General features: G+C 35.7%; 1 pseudogene; it reads left to right on the forward strand.

The window, feature by feature from the left end:
- Window positions 1-2,818: 2,818 nt before the first annotated feature.
- On the forward strand, window positions 2,819-3,815 carry LOC131519653 (high mobility group protein B1-like; annotated as a pseudogene).
- The last annotated feature ends 5,971 nt before the right edge of the window (window positions 3,816-9,786 follow it).

Genomic DNA, 9,786 nt, shown 5'->3' on the forward strand with positions numbered 1-9,786 from the left:
TCAGATCCTCTGTCCCCCTCTCTCTCTGCCCCTCCCCTGCTCGTGCTCTCTCTCAAAAATAAATAAACATAAAAAAGAAAAGAAAAGAAATCATATTTGGGGCACTTGGCTGACTCAGCCAGTAGAACATGTGACTCTTGATCTCAGGGTTGTGAGTTCAAGCCCCACGCTGGATGTAGAGATTACTTAAAAACAAAATCTTAAAAAAAAGAAAAGAAAATCATCTTTGCTGACACTGATACAATATTTACAAAAAAGCAAATAACTCAAGGTAGGCTGAGTATCCCTGCTTTTCTTCAATTGTCTTATTTTTATTCTCTAGGGCATTCTGCTGTCAGTAATGGTGGAGTATCTTGTTGCAGGCCAACCCTGCAGCAAAAAAACAATCAGAGAATATGAACAAAGTTAAAAATGTAAAAATCTATTCATAGGAATCAGAGAGCTACCAAGCCAATTGAGGAGCTAAAATCTCAGACTTCTGAAGTACAAAGAGGTAAACCTGACATTAAATGTCTCTTTTCCCTTAAAGGCATTACTGATTCAACAGTAGTAATGGGAGGCTAAGAAGCTGAGCAGAAAGCAGAAGCTAAAAGGCTGAGAACTGGTCTTCCTGTAGTCTTACAGAGCTTGGGGGGAAAAACTGCTCAGGACCCACCAAGATAAAGGAACTCCACTTCCCCCTTTACTTGTATATATTTTTTTAATTTTTTTAAATGTTTATTTATTTTCTTGAGAGAGAGAGAAGAGAGAGACTGAGCATGAGTGGGGGAGAGGAAGAGAGAAAGGGAGACACAGAATCTGAAGCAGGCTCCAGGCTCTGAGCTGTCAGCACAGAGCCCGACACAGGGCTCGAACTCACAAACCGTGAGATCATGACTTGAGCTGAAGTCAGTTGCTTAACTGAATAAGCCACCCAGGCGCCTCCCCTCCTTTACTTTTAGTTGGGACTCCCAAAGGCCTATATGTTAGAAGATACCAGCCCTTGTAAATACTAAAGCTCAACTTCTCATCAGCTCAATCCCTGGTTTGATTAAGATGGTCTAATCTTACCCTAACTGACTTCCAGAAGCAAAAGTAACCTCTTGCTGCAGAAATATAACACCATCCAGGGACTCAAATTATCTCTTTAATTTTTCATAAACCACTTTCAGTATTAAACAAAAAATACCAGTATTCCACAGACAAGATCAAATGACAAAAACTGAAGCAGAAGAGAAAAGGATCCATAGAAGAGTCAGATATTGGAATTATCAGATACGTACTTTAAAATAACCATAATGAGGGGCACCTGACTGGCTCAGTCAGTAGGGCATGTGACTCTTGATCTCAGGGTCATGAGTTTGAGCCCCACACTGAGTGTAGAAAATTCCTAAATAAATAAATAAATAAATAAATAAATAAATAAAGCAACCATAATGAATAGGTTTAAGAAGTTAATGACAAGATAGAGAAATTCAGCAGAGGAAACTGTATGAAATATTAAATGAAAATTCTAGAACTGAAAAATAATCACATTTAAAAATTCAATGGGGCTTAACAGCACATTGGACACATACAAAGAGCTAACTAGCGAACTAGAAGATAGGTCAGAAGAAATTATCCAGAGTGACGACAGGGGGGAGAAAAGAGGAAAATACAGAAAAGAACATAAAATACACATAAGACTGTAAAAAACAAAATCTTTAATATATACCTGATTAAAGGACCAGAAGAGGGAGACAATGGGATAGAAACACTATTTGAAGAGAAAATAACGAAAATATTTCCAAAAGTAGTGAAGGAACCAGAGTCACAAATACAAGAAATTCTCTGAACTCAAGCAGAACAAATACAAAGAAAAGCATACTTCAGGCATATCATAGTGAAGTTGCTAAAAACCAAAGATAAAGATAAAATCTTAAAAGAAGTCATGGGGGAGGGGGTTGGTAGAGGGACATACCTTCAAAAGAACAATAAAGCTAATAGGTGGCTTCTCAACAAATTGATGGAAGCCAAAAGATAATGGAATGATATGTACAAAGTGTTGTAAGATAATAACTGCCAAACTAGAATTTTATACTCAGTATGAAAAAGTTCTTCAGAAATGAAGCCAAATTAATATATTTTCACACAAACAAAAACAGAAAACTTGCCAGCAGCAGATCTTCATTAAAGGAACCCCAAAGGGAGTTCTACCAAAAGGAAAAGGATCCCAAATGGAAGCACAGATATGCAAAAAGAGATTTCGAGCAATAAATATGAAGATAAATTCTGATGAATAAGAGCTTACATGTAAAGATTATGAGAGCAGATAAAAACAAAGAATTTCTGGAATGAAAACTATGATCTCTCAGGGAAAAAAATGCAGATGAATTGAAGGAGAGAATATTTACTGGCAAGATCTGAACTAGTGACTGGAAAGTTGAGCAGAAGAGCTATTTCAAAGCAAAGAGCTGAAATACAAACAGAAATCATAATGGAAAATATAAGACTTAGACATAGATCCAGGAGACCTAGTATGCAAGTAATAGCAGTAAAAGAGGACAGATGGAGAAAAGGTGATACTTTAAAATGTAATATAGATTGCTGGATACAAAATTATACAAAAATCAGCTGCATTTTTATATACCAAAAATAATTGGAAATTTTAACTTAAAAAGGATATCATTCATAATAGTATCAAAAAACATATAAAATGCCTATGAATAAAATTACCCAAATTGTTCAAGACGTATTTTAATGAAACTTTATTGAAAAACACTAAATCAGAACCTTCAAGAGGAGGACAGGGCACTTGGAGAGTACAATTCAAGAAGGATCAGAAAAACTTTCTTGGCAAAGAAAATAATTAAACATGGGCAAAGGAGATCCTAAGAAGCCGAGAGGCAAAATGTCATCATATGCATTCTCTGTGCAAACTTGCTGAGAGGAGCACAAGAAGAAGCACCCAGATGCTTCAGTCAACTTCTCAGAGTTTCCTAAGAAGTGCTCAGAGAGGTGGAAGACCATGTCTGCTAAAGAGAAAGGAAAGTTTGAAGACATGGCAAAGGCGGACAAGGCCCGTTATGAAAGAGAAATGAAAACTTCTATCCCCCCTAAAGGGGAAACAAAAAAGAAGTTCAAGGATCCCAATGCACCCAAGAGGCCTCCTTCGGCCTTTTTCTTGTTTTGTTCTGAGTATCGCCCAAAAATCAAAGGAGAACATCCTGGCCTATCCATTGGTGATGTTGCAAAGAAACTGGGAGAGATGTGGAATAACACCGCTGCAGATGACAAGCAGCCTTATGAGAAGAAGGCTGCGAAGCTGAAGGAAAAATATGAAAAGGATATTGCTGCATACCGAGCTAAGGGAAAGCCTGATGCAGCAAAAAAGGGAGTCGTCAAGGCTGAAAAAAGCAAGAAAAAGAAGGAAGAGGAGGAGGATGAGGAAGATGAAGAGGATGAGGAAGAGGAGGAAGATGAAAAAGATGAAGAAGAAGAAGATGATGATGATGAATAAGTTGGTTCTAGTGCAGTTTTTTTTTTTTTTTTTTGTCTATAAAGCATTTAACCCCCCTGTACACAACTCACTCCTTTTAAAGAAAAAAATTGAAATGTAAGGCTGTGTAAGATTTGTTTTTAAACTTTGCAGTGTCTTTTTTTGTATAGTTAACACACTACCAAACGTGTCTTTAGATAGCCCTGTCCCGGTGGTATTTCCAACAGCCACTAACCTTGCCTGGTACAGTATGGGGGTTGTAAATTGGCATGGAAATTTAAGGCAGGTTCTTGTTGGTGCACAGCACAAATTAGTTATATAAGGGGATGGTAGTTTTTTCATCTTCAGTTGTCTCTGATGCAGCTTATACGAAATAATTGTTGTTCTGTTAACTGAATACCACTCTGTAATTGCAAAAAAAAAAAAAAGTTGCAGCTGTTTTGTTGACATTCTGAATGCTTCTAAGTAAATACAATTTTTTTGTTAAAAAAAAAAGAAAAACACTAAATCATACCTAAATAAATGGAATTATATACTTAGTCTGTGGATTGGAAGAGTTATCTCATAAAAATGTCAGTTCTTCTCAAAATGACCTATAGATTCAATATAATTTCAATCAAAATCACAAAAAAGTCTCTGTATGTGTACGCATGTGTACATGTTATCTAAGTGTGCACTTAACACAGAACATATACCACATACGGCACCATACTAGAGGATTTTTAAAATATGGAATGAATAAGGGGCACCTGGGTGGCTCAGTTGGTTAAGCGTCCAACTTCAACTCAGGTCATGATCTCGCAGTTTGTGAGTTTGAACCCCCAGGCTGGCTCTGTGCTGACAGCTTGGAGCCTGCTTCAGATTCTGTGTCTCCCTCTCTCTCTGCCCTTCCCCTGTTCGCGCTCTGTGTCTCTGTCTCTCAAAAATAAACATTAAAAATTTTTTTAATAAAAAAATATATAAATAATAAAATATGGAATGAATAAAAGTCCTTGCTGACCATTTTATACAACACAGGGAATAGTGGCACTATGGGACAAAGAAAGTGCTGCAGGTGTTTGCTTCTAGGGCAGGCCTTCTGATCCTTCTAAGGCTTGGGTAAACTCCATGAAGGCACTTTGTTTATCTAGACATTAGGCTATAAATTGTTTTTCTCTGTATTTATAAGAAACCTAAAAGATAAGAATATCAGGAAGGTAAATACAGATCCTTTTTATCTGGCTAATCAGGCTAAGGTGAAAGACAAGTAAGATTAAATTTGGTTATTTCTGTTCTCCATGATACATTTCATATTTTCTCTCTGTTATGTTTTCTTGACAGATCATGTAAAGAGATATGGATTATTATTATTATTATTTTTTGTCAAACTTTTATGTTACAGAGTCTGTCTTTACCATTCTGGAATGTGGCCCCTTAACTCCAAGACTTAAGGCTAACTGCAAAATCTTTATGATTTCCAGAATTAAAGAGAATCATAATGGAATACTACGTGGCAATGAGAAAAAATGAAATATGGCCTTTTGTAGCAACGTGGATGGAACTGGAGAGTGTGATGCTAAGTGAAATAAGCCATACAGAGAAAGACAGATACCATATGGTTTCACTCTTATGTGGATCCTGAGAAACGTAACAGAAACCCATGGGGGAGGGGAAGGGAAAAAAAAAAAAAAAGAGGTTAGAGTGGGAGAGAGCCAAAGCATAAGAGACTGTTAAAAACTGAGAACAAACTGAGGGTTGATGGGGGGTGGGAGGGAGGGCAGGGTGGGTGATGGGTATTGAGGAGGGCACCTTTTGGGATGAGCACTGGGCGTTGTATGGAAACCAATTTGACAGTAAATTTCATATATTAAAAAATAAATAAATAAATAAATAAATAAATAAATAAATAAAAATAAAAAAAAAAAGAGAATCATAGAGATACCTATTATTGGATTTTTACTAGTTCACAAATTGTGTGTGCATTAATCAAATAAGCTATTAAGATTATCTTACTAGCTTTATATTAATTGTATCAATTACCTATATATATTGTATAAATTCTCTAGTTAGATCCAATTATAGATCTTGGATCTAGTTTTCTCTTGGAAGGCTTGCAAATTATAAGTAAGTAAAAGAAATGCCTCTAACAAACTCATAACCAAATACAATGCCAAGTCTCGTTTTTCCACAATATATATAGTGTAAATCCACTCACATAAAAGAGTAAATATTTAGCGTTTACTATTTAGTATATGTTTATACTAAATAGATGTCTATAAGGATCTTTATCAAATGTTAACAGTATTTTTAATAATGACAGGATTTCAAGTAAATTTACTTCCACTACAACTTTCTAAGTTGTCTGAATTTTCTAGAATGAGTAGATAGAACAAAGGAAATGGGAAATGTTTAAAAAGAATGAAAGAATTTCTCTGGTTTGAACTTAAAAGCCTGTCTATAGGGTCACCTAGCTGGCTCAGTCGGTAGAACAATACGATTCTTAATCTCAGGGTCAGGAGTTCCTATCATGAGTTCAAGTTCCACATTGGGTGTGGAGCCTAGTTAATGAAATAATAATAATAATAATAATAATAAAGGAAAAAATAAAAAAATAAAACCTGTTTATAGTGGATACATAGGCTGGGTGTCAAAAAATACAGGATATTCCTTAATGATGCATTCTATTAGTTTTACAAGTCTATTTATAGTTGATGTTACCATGTTCTGGATGCCACTTCCAGTTAAGAACCTCTCCAAATCATTATTCTATAAATCACTTTGTGGCAATGGGTCAGGAAGCTTTTTTTTTTTTTTTTTTTTAAGATTTTAGGATTGGCGTGCCTGGGTGCCTCGGCCAGTTAAACATCTGCCTCTTGATCTCAGCTCAGGTCATAATCTCATGTTTAGAGGGATGGAGCCCCAGAGAGGGGCTCTGTGCTGATAGTGCAGAGCCTGTTTGGGATTCTCTCTCTCCCCTCTCTCTGCCACTCCCCTGCTTGTTCTCTCTCTAAAACAAATAAATAAACTTAAAAAACTAAAAAAATGCTTCAAAAAATAAAAAATAATGTGTACAAAATAAATAAATAAAGTATACAAATCACTGGTGTTTAATATATTCAGAGTTGTGTAATCATCACCATAATCAATTTTACAACATTTTCATCACCTCCCCAAAAGAAACTCTACAACCTAGGCAACCACTAATCTATTTTCTGTCTCTATATATTGTCCTGTTCTGGACATTTCATATAAATGGCATCATAAAGCATGTAGGCATTTGTAACTGGCTTCTTTATTTAAAAAAAAAATCAACTTAAGTAGATATATTTTGTAAATATTTCCATTTCAGTGATGCAAATTGTTACAGGAAACACTAGAAGGGCATGAAATTTTCAAATATAGTAATTTCTTTGTATTGTTCATTTAAAAAAAAATTTTTTTAACGTTTATTTATTTTTGAGACAGAGAGAGACAGAGCATGAATGGGGGAGGGTCAGACAGAGGGAGACACAGAATCCGAAACAGGCTCCAGGCTCTGAGCTGTCAGCACAGAGCCCGACGCGGGGCTCGAACCCACAGACTGCCAGATTATGACCACAGCCGAAGTCGGCCGCTCAACTGACTGAGCCACCCAGGCACCCCTGTATTGTTCATTGATATATAATTCATATACCATAAAATTCATTCTTTAGTGTATAATTTAAATTTTTAAATTTTTTTTTTAACATTTATTTATTTTTGAGACAGAGAGAGACAGAGCATGAATGGGGGAGGGGCAGAGAGAGAGGGAGACACAGAATCGGAAGCAGGCTCCAGGCTCTGAACCATCAGCCTAGAGCCTGACGCGGGGCTTGAACTCACGGACCGCGAGATCGTGACCTGAGCTGAAGTCGGACGCTCAACCGACTGAGCCACCCAGGCGCCCCATTAAATTTTTAAATATAGTCACCAGGTTTTGCAACCATTACCACCACCTAATTCCAAACATTTTCATCATTCATCATGCTACAAAAAAACCCCTAAAACTTCTGTACCTGTTAGCAGTTATTCCTCATTCAATTACCACCCCTTCACCCCCAGCCCATGGCAAACACTAATCCGTATTTTTCTGTTTCTGTGGATTTGCCTATTCTGGACATTTCATGTAAATTGAATCATACAATATGCAGCTTCTTTCACTTAGCATGTTTTCAAGGTTCATCTATGTTATAGTATGTATCAATACTTCATTTATTTTTACTGCCAAATAAATATCAATTGTGTGGATATACAACATTCTCTTTATCCATTCATCAGTTGATGGACATTTGGATTGTTTCCACTTTTTGGCTACTATAAATAATGCTGTGAAGGATAGCAGAATTTTCCACCCCAAAACATACCACTTTCACACAATGATTGTTTTGAACTGAAGGCAATTGAGAAGCATGTCAAAACAAAACAAAAACAAAAAACCTCTCTGTCCTTTCCCTATTTGCCTAAAAGCAAGATATCAATTAATCATTGACAACCCTAGACATTTATCAGCCCAGAAACAGTACAAGAGAGCACACATCAAAAACCTTACTGACCAGCTCGGTTATCTTCCATTAGGCCCGCTTATATTTACAATGTGCTACCCCTAGAGACTCACGATTCTTTTCTTTTGTCTTCTCACTTCTCTAAAGATTTATTGTTTCCTTGCTATGATGCTGTATAAGCCCATGCTTTAGCCAAACCTTTGAGTTATTATGCCTGAGTTTCTCCCATGTATATATGAGATAGACATGCTAGTAACCTTTTATTTTTCAAGTTTATTTATTTATTTTGAGAAAGAAAGAGAGCATGGGGTAGGGAGAGAGAGAGAGAGAGAGAGAGAGAGAGAGAGAGAGAGAGAGGAGGATCCCAAGCAGGCTCTGTACTGTCAGCTCAGAACCTGATTCAGGGCTTGATCCCATGAGATCATGACCTGAGCAGAGATCAAGAGTCTGATGCTTAACTGACTGAGCCACCCAGGTGTCCCAGTTAACTTCTATTTTTTTCTCTTGTTAATCTGTCTTTTGTTACAGAGCCCTAGCCAAGAACCTAGAAGGGTAGAGGAAAAAGTATTTCCCCCCATTACAGCTGCTGTGAACATAGGTGTAAGTTTTTGTGTGGCTATATGTTCTAATATATGCTTTTTCCAAATTGGTCACACCATTTACATTCCTTTCAGTAGTGTATGAGACCCCAATTTTTCCAAAACTTGTTATTACCATTTTTTTTATTGTAATCATCCTAATAGTGTGATATGGTATCTCGCTGGGTTTTGATTTGCACTTCCCTGATGGCTAATAATGTTGAGCACCATTCCATGTGCTTATTGATCATTTGTGTATCTTCTATGGAGAAATGTATATTCAGACTTTTTGCCAAATTTTTTGCCCATTTTTAAATTATATTGTCTTCTATTTTTTAGTTGTAACAGTTCTTTATATATTCTAGACACAAGTATGTAATAATATTTTTGATTTGCAAATATTTTCTCCAATTCTGTGGGCTGTCTTTACACTTTCTTGATAGTGTCTTTTGAAGCACGGATGTTTTTAATTGTGATGAAGTCTAATTTATCTATTTTTTTCTTTTGTTGTTTATACCTTGGGCATCATTTCTAAGAAGGCTTTGCCTAACCCAAGGTCATAAAGATTTACTTCTACATTTTCTTGTAAGTTTTATAGTTTTATGTATTACATTAGGTGTATGATCCATTTTGAGTTTTTTAATGTATTTTTTTAAGTATTTTATGTGTTTTTATACACATTTTTATGTATGTGTGAGGAAAGGATCCAATTTTATTCTTTTGCATATGAATATCTACTTGTTCTAGCACTCTATGTTGAAAAAACTCTTCTTTCCTAAATGATTTGTCTTGGCACCCTTGTCAAACAATTAATTAACTATAAATGTTAAAGATTATTTCTGGACTCTCAATTCCATTCCATTAATCTGTGATATCTATTGTTACACCAGCACTGCACAGTCATGATTATTGTTGCTTTTCAGAAAGTTTTTAAATCAGGAAGTGTGAGTCCTCTAACTTTGTTCTTTTTCAAGATTGTTTTGGCTACTCTAGGTTTCTTGAATTTTCATATGAATTTTAGGACCACTTTTCTAATTTCTGGAAAGAAGCCAGCTGGGGATTTTGATAGGGATTACAATATATCTATTTACCAACCTGGGAAATATTGCCATCTTAATAATATTAAGTCTTCCAATCCTTAAACATGAAATATCTATTTATTTAGATTGTCTTTGATTTCTTTCAACAATGTTTTGTAGTTATTCTATGATTTCAACTGCAATATTATCTATTATTAGAAAAAAGAAGTAAT

This window comes from Neofelis nebulosa, chromosome 8, assembly GCF_028018385.1.
Source record: "Neofelis nebulosa isolate mNeoNeb1 chromosome 8, mNeoNeb1.pri, whole genome shotgun sequence".
Taxonomy (NCBI): Eukaryota; Metazoa; Chordata; class Mammalia; order Carnivora; family Felidae; genus Neofelis; species Neofelis nebulosa.